The 7964-nt window shown below is 41.7% G+C and overlaps 1 pseudogene; it reads right to left on the bottom strand.

Moving 5' to 3' along the window:
* Positions 1–262: 262 nt before the first annotated feature.
* On the bottom strand, positions 263–1409 carry LOC115852017 (polycomb group RING finger protein 5-like; annotated as a pseudogene).
* Between the last annotated feature and the right edge of the window lie 6555 nt (positions 1410–7964).

Genomic DNA, 7964 nt, shown 5'->3' with positions numbered 1-7964 from the left:
TGAATCAGGGCCGCATATCTAACTGATTTCAAGCGTGACTTGTACACTGTGAGACAGCACAGATAACTTATGCAGATGGTTCAGTAGCAGAATGGCACTTGGTTTGCTCTTAATAGAAACAACATAAATGCAGCTGACAATTTAGAGACAGACGATAGCCTTATTCGCATGCTGAAAATCTGGTTGTGTCCCTCTAGTCCACACACCGTTCACTGTGCAATCTGTTGATGAGTAAACACATAGTGCAGGATTCATTCAGTGGGATCTAGGCCCCTTGGTCTAACCGAAATCAATTCTTGGTCGATACTGCAATACCATGGGGTATGACTGATACAAAGGGCCAGCCTGAGGGCAGGCTTGTGAAGATGAGCAGTTCAGACACCGAAAGTTTTCGCCTCTTAGTCGCCATCTTGTCATGTCGATGAACTCCACAGTATGGTCCTTCCCCATAATTTCACCATTGCACAGCACATCCAACTCATAAGAACTTGGAAGTTTTAGTTTTAAACTTAGAAATTTTTTAATAGTTCCCACAGTTACACGTGTAGAAAACCAAATGAATTCCTTCATTAAACCCTTTACTGCATTGTCCCGATTGTCCATCATTTTGTAAACGATCTAGACATATAGCAATTTGTGGGTCAATTCTGTGATAGCTTTTTTTAAAAAATTTATTTAATTTACTATTTTTGGCTGTGTTGGGTCTTCGTTGCTTCGTGCAGGCTTTCTCTAGTTGCGGCAAGCGGGGACTACTCTTCGAAGGTTCGGGGGCGTGGGCTTCTCACTGCAGTGGCTTCTCGTTGCGGAGCACAGCTTCTAGGCACGTGGGCTTCAGAATTTGTGTCACATGGGCTTCAGTAGTTGTGGCTCACGGGCTCTAGAGTGCAGGCTCAGTAGTTGTGGCACACAGGCTTAGTTGCTACACGGCATGGGGGATCTTCCCGGACCAGGGCTCAAACCCATGTCCCCTGCATTGGCAGGCGGATTCTTAACCACTGCACCACCAGGGAAGCACTGTGATAGTCTTTATCATCTTGATTTTCATCACCTTCTTCGTCTACTTTAGGTTTGTCAACTTTTGAAGTATCATCTTGTCCATTTTCTTGAGGCTTGTTTTTCTTCCAAAATTCACTCTCAAGTTCTTGTTCTTGTGGTCCAGGGACCAACTTAAATATAATTTCCTCTAATGTGTTATCCAAGCTCAACCTTTCTGATGGGTTTGTCTCATGAACCTGGTTGCCACACCTTGGACAACCATTGCTATCTTCAAAGTGCTGGACGGTACAGGTCTTACAGAAGATGTGGAGGCATTCCGTCACTGCAGTTGGCTTGATCAGATACCCTTTATAGATACAGCAGATGTTGTAAGGATTGAAATCTTTTACCAAGTGTTTCCTTTGGGTAGCCATTTGTGGTTAGCTAGGACTGGCTCTAGTAGTTCAGGCAAACAGGGGTATTAAGTGGATGAGAGTTTGATCCCAGGAGTTCCCAACTGCATGTCCCGAGGCATTAGAACTAACATCCAGACTTCTCATGTAATCGCTGGTCATCACTCCTTTTGGTGGTTCTACTTTTCTGTATCCTGGGGCTGCGGCCACCGCTGCTCCTCAACGCCAGCATGCTGACCTCAGAGGGAAGGAAACAAAGAGAAGTAGCACCTGCTGCGGCCTGGCCAGTCCCTGGGCCCCATGGAGACTTGTATTTTCTAAATTTAATATTTACTTTATATTGGAGTATAGTTGATTTACAATGTTGTGTCAGTTTCAGGTGTACAGCATAGTGATTCAGTTATACATATACATGTATCCATTCTTTTTCAGATTCTTTTCCCATATAAGTTACCACAGAATATTGAGCAGAGTTCCCTGTGCTATACAGTAGGTCCTTATTGATTATCCATTTTACATATAGTAGTGTGTATATGTTAATCCCAAACTCATAATTTATCCTCCCCACCATTCCCCTTAGGTAACCATAAGTTTGTTTTTGAACTCTGTGAGTCTGTTTCTGTTTTGCAAATAAACTCATTTCTATCATTTTTTATTAGAGACTAGAATTCTAATAAGCCAGAGTCACAAAGAGATAAAGCAGTACCACTCTTCCTATTACATTTTTTTGGAAGAAAATATAGTTGTTTTCATGAAAATATGTCATTTATGTTAACATATATATTTGAATTATTTTAAAATGACAATATAATGCTTGAAATTTATTGGTTTAATTTTCAGTAAGGCAAGCATCCAGTGATATCCATATAAACACCCACATGAAACTCCACATAAACAAAGGATCTTTGAAGTTGCAGTAATCTTTAAGATTGTGAAGGAGTCCCAAGACCAGCATATTTGAGAATCACTGGTCTAGGCTAGGCTCCTTTTCTCTGACTCTGGGAGAGCCCTGTGCTCCCTATTTCCTCTGCCTTCTAGGCTGAATTTCTTTGTCCACTACACTGATAGTTCCTACTTAATGGCCAGCTTCTAGTTTCTTTCTCTTTTTCTGTGACTCTTCCATGAACCCTTGTGACGTGGATTTTGATCTCGGTTTTCTAGATCTCACAGTCATTCTTCTTTCTCTTCCTTGATGGGGGTCAGGAATCTCGGGTAAGTTCTCTTCCAGGCAATTTAACACAGTAGTAGACTTCTGTTTTGTTTTTTTCTGCCTCACATCCAAGCTCCCTTCCTGTTTTGGGGAATCCCATATTGTTGAATCTTGGTGGGAGACAGCTGCATCTCCCACTTCAGTAACTAAAGGCAGCAAATACCCCTCCATACTCATGTTCCATTGGGTACAGCCATGTGAACTAGGCTTGACTAACTGAAGGCCCTGCCTGGGACTTTGACTCTGGAGTGGGTGACGGAAGGAGGAAGGATGGGTTCAGACTTATTTGTGGCAGCATAAAGTATTCAGTGGTTAACTGGGGCCACACGCAGTGCCAGCAGTAGCAGTGTCCTGCGGTGATGTGGACAGTGCTGTTGGCAGTGAGGTTCTGCACAGCCTGGGAATCCTAATGCATCGATGCCTTTGTTTCCGCCCATTTTATGTGCTTTCTCCAGCTTTTCTGTCAATTCTGCAAGCTACCTGATTTCCTTTCAATATATTCCTTTTCTGCCTACGTTAGCCAGAGACCATTTCTATTTACAATCAATAATAGCTAACACTTCAATAGTGCTTTCTGTGTGCCAGGCACTGTTCTTAGTACTTTGCATGTATTAACTCCTTTAATACTCACAGCAGTGCTGTAAGAAAGATACCATTATAAACCTCTTTCTACGTATGGGGAAAATATGATAGAGGTTAAATCCTGTTCCCCACATCACACAGATAGTAAGTGGCCATGCCAGGCTGCAGGCCCAGGCAGACTGGCTCCAAGCCCAGGCTTTTACACTCTCTGTACCACTCTGGCTGAACACATACGTGACCGAGACAAAGATATAAGTCTAAATTACCACTGAGCAAGCAGTAGGGGCCAGTGCTACATGAAATCTGGGTCTTTCATCAGCTCTTACAAATATAATCCTTTTGACAAACAGGCATGGGCCTTCCTTTGCATATGAAGCCGAATTTAAAACAGTAATAGCAGATTAATTTGTGGTTAGCCATGGCAGGTATTCTTCTAAATATTTTAAATTTTCCTTTCTAGCTGGGCTTTATATGGATTATAACGAGAGTCTATTTAGGATCTGTCAAATAAGGTGGTAACATGCCCTGTACCTTTAAATATGTGTGCATACACATATATATTAAATGTATGTTAACTGGCAGTTGCACGTAGTGCTGATGGCTTGCCGGTGGTTGAAATGGAGAAATGACCAATGGTGTAATGTATCAGCACTTCAGTGTGTGCTCCCCTGGAACTCAGGATAATCTGAGTTGGTTAGATCCTCTCCACCTCCTTTCTCACACTCCTCCACTCTCCAGGGCTAAGCAAGGGAATATGGATGCTGTATTTTATTTTATCTAAACCATAAAATGAACATCAGGCAGTGATGTTCAATTACTAGATGTTTAATTACAAGAAAGGAAAAAAAATCGAACAATAAAAAGATTTCAGAGCATTAGCTCAGTTCCATACACTGCATTGTATAATTCCTACCCACCCAGCTTCTCAGCAATTACATCATCACGAGCAGTGAAATTACATTTCAGTGATAATTTTAAAAGTATAGCAGTAGCAATCCAGGATTAATAACTCTGAACTCCGAGTACGGAAAACTAGTGTCTATGGTTCAGTAAATACTACCGCTTGTAGTTGGAGTTAAATCTTCATTTAGCGTAGATTCAATATGTTACCTCTTTAACCTTCACCAGTGTGTTCCTTGTTCTCTAAAAGTTTCATGATCCCATTCAAACAAAGACCAGATGTAGTGCCACGGACCTCTGACAGGGAACAGAGAGCTTGACTTTGAGAGCAATGGGAGGGTACTCAGGGAGCTTGTTTTGCAGTGTTCCAGGGAGATAGTGGTGTAATTGTGCCATATTGAAAGCTTTGATAGCTTGGGGAGGACGAGGTGGCAGCAGCAATGAATTCTAGTATGATGAAAAGAGATGTGTTTTGAATACAGGCAAAGCATTGAACTCACTGGTCAGTCTCTTGCTCCACGTGAAGATAACAGCACACCATGTTGTCTTTTGGAAGACAGAGACACAGGACTTCCACTCATTTGAGTGTTCATCATTTTCCCATTAATTTTCACAAACTATTCGGCAGCCTAAAACTCATATTCTGAACTTCAAGAGTGGCCAAAGTAAGGGCTTCAGGCAAAATTTCACCCTAGGGATATTGAACCATGGGAGGGTTCAGTTTAGATTTTGGTGTTTGGTCCAGTTTTACCAGAGGGCCACTCTTTGATCAACACTGTGGTCAAGGCTGTGTAATTCTGAGCCTTTCAAGTGCTGCTTGTGGAATGCCCTAGCGGAGGTCAAGCATAACTATGCTTCTCATGGAAAGAATTTCATAGAAGTATTCTTCTGTCATGACTACGGAAAATCAGGAAAAGTTCTTGAAATAATACAATTGCTTGATGGCACTTATGGCTAATGCAAAGTAACCGTATTTCTCTATTAGCCACAGAGAAATCAAACTAATATTCCCTGTCTTCCTTATTGTGTTTGACCATTACTCCTCACAAGGCACACACATATCTCCCCTAACCATTCTTTAGTTTTACAGTTCCTGGTCTGTTTTATCTCTGACCCTGTGTTAGGCACATCTTCAGAATTTTAAGAGGGATAGGAAATTGATGTTGTCCACTCTGTCTTGTTCCCTTCCACTGTGTTTTGAAAAGTGTCTTGGGACTTCTGTATGTCCTTCAAAAGTGTTTCTCCTGTTGACTTTTCTAGAAGTTGGGTCACCCAGATGTGCCAGGGTAGATAAGAGGACATTGAATTGGCTCCCTGGAGTAAAGAATCAGGGTGATAAATTGGACTTTCAACACCGACAGGACTAGGAATTGCTTTCGATTTGTCTTATGTAGCTTGTTTACCTGAGCATACCTTTCAAACCAATGGCACACTTTGCAACAGATGCTCACATAAGACAAAAGCAGTGTTGAAATTTGAGGGAGGAGATCAAACTAAGTTCAAGCATTTTGAAATGGAACTGATGGGAATCCCAGAAGATCCAGGATAATAAAAGTGGTAAGATGAGAAGGAACTCATGTCATAGATTTAAAAGAATTAATGTCTTAACTGTAAGAATCCACGGGCCTTGGAACTTGGCAATGTTGACAAAGTACCGCAACCCATTGTGGGGTGATCATGAATTGTTCAGAGCTCTGGGTAAATCAGTGCAGTTGAACTTTTAGCAGTTGAGTAGAAGGAATGGTAGAAAAAAATGGAACAATTCTCCAGTAATCTCCATGACATTCTTTGAGAGAGGGAGTTGCTCTCTGCTAGCTGTTGGGAGAAACTGTCACACTAGTGGTAACTGCTGAAAGATTTGCCAGCAACTGACAGTCCAACCCATCTGGCCTGATAGCCAACGCAAAGTTGGAAAGTATTCAGAAGTAGAGTCTAGCACAAGGGAATAAACACAATTAGTTTGACGTGGCAGACATCAGTGGGATCTGTCAAAGAAATTCATTTAACAAACTCAGTAACAAATACTGAGTACCTAGAATAGGTCAGGCATTTTTCTAGACACTAGAGATACAGCAGTGAACAAAATAGTGAAAATTCCCACCCATGGAGCTTACATTCAAGTAAGAGGACACAGACAGTAAATAATGTAAGTAAACTATTCAATAGGTTAGATAAGTACTGTATAAAAAATAAAGCAGGGAAGATGGATTAGGGTCATTGCGGGTAGGGTTGTAATTGTACGTAGGGTGGATATTGAACCCAGCCCTAAGCAAGAGGAACAGCCAACGTGGGAAGTGTACTAAACCACACTTAACTTTTGTTTTCCTGGTTTGAGGAGAAAGTGAAAAATGTTTAACAGTATGTTCTTTCTTTTCTGGCTTATTATCTAGAATAAAGAGGAAATCTGAGGAAATCATAAAAATGAGGATCCAGGAAATGGAAGATTCTGAGGCTAGAGGGGAGAATCAGAGTTAGGAATAAAAGGGAATGATGGGAAGAGACAGAGTCAGAGGAAAAACTGTATCACAGGAGTTTCACCCATAGTGTGGTATTCCCCAACAGTGGAGATATCAGGATCTTCTGGAGCAGATGAAGATTTAGAATGTGGGACTTAACATGTAAAGGGAAATGAACCTTGCCCACCTCCTCAGTGCGCATGTCCCAGTAGTACCGCCAAGTCAACCCCAGATGCATTAAAATAATGTGAAAATCAAAAGAGCAATCTGTGCTTTTCTTAACATGTCAGTCTCACTGTATATGCAGTACTTTGTCCAGTTCTGGATATCACAGTTTAAGAAAGACAGTGGCAAACTAGTGTGTATTCAGAATAGCCTGATTAGTATGGTGAGGAGAATTGAAAGCAGATTACAGGAGGAATAACTGAAAGCGTTGGAGATGTTTAATGTATTGAGTAGAGTTAGGGGCATGGCCTGTTAGCTATTTTCAGGTATTTCAAAATTTTTGTATGGTAAATGGTTTCAGTTTGTTTTATATACAAACTCAGAGGAGAAAACCAGGATCAGCCAGTAGAGATTTCTGGGATATAGATTTCAACTGAATACTAGGAGGTACTCTCACAGCTAGATCTCTCAAAACTGGAACGACATGTCTTAAGAGACAGTGTGATTTTTGCTATGAGAGGTGGCATCTTGTCAGAGGTGGAGTGGCCACTTGAGGGACTATTCGAGTGGGTCAGAGCCTCTACTGCAAGAGTCAAACCCACAGTTGAGAGAGATGATGGTGGCATGGATCAGGGTGGCTGTTCTGGAAGAAGATCAAAGAGAAAGCTTTCTCTTTGTCTCATGTTGCAAGGGTTGGATTTAATCTTTGGCCTTGGCATAGCCACTGTCTAGAACTGGTGTTCGTAAACTGACTGCATCAGAATCATCTGGTCCCATACCTGGGAATTCTGATGATGATGGTCTGGTGGGAGTTCTTAAGAAGCTCTTCAGATGATTCTAATGTGCAGACAGAGTTGAAAACCACTAGTTAGAGGAAAGCCCATCCCTGGCGTTCAGAACCTTCCACAATTAAAGTCCCACCCTATTTTTTTCACTTTGTCTCCCACCATTCCATGAGGAAACCTTGGGCTTGAAACCAGTTCTACTCATTTGCCGTTTCCCATACCTCTGTTGAGGTTTTCTGTGCTTGGTGTGTGATCATGCCCTAACCTCTGCCAGGAATATGGCCCTCCCACACCCTTATCCTGCTCACCACTGCCAGTCCTTCCTAGTCATGGACACACTTCTCAAAACCCTCCAAACTTTCAGGTCCATCTTCTTAACTGCCATGTCCTATGCGAGCTTCTTCAATTTTTTGCAGAGTTTGAGAAGGATTTGCATTAATTTTTCTTTAAATATTAGCTAAAATTCACCAGAGAAATC

The sequence above is a fragment of the Globicephala melas genome, chromosome 2, assembly GCF_963455315.2.
Source record: "Globicephala melas chromosome 2, mGloMel1.2, whole genome shotgun sequence".
Classification (NCBI taxonomy): domain Eukaryota; kingdom Metazoa; phylum Chordata; class Mammalia; order Artiodactyla; family Delphinidae; genus Globicephala; species Globicephala melas.
Note: the sequence above shows the minus strand (reverse complement) of the source record. Positions and strands in the feature narration are given on the sequence as shown.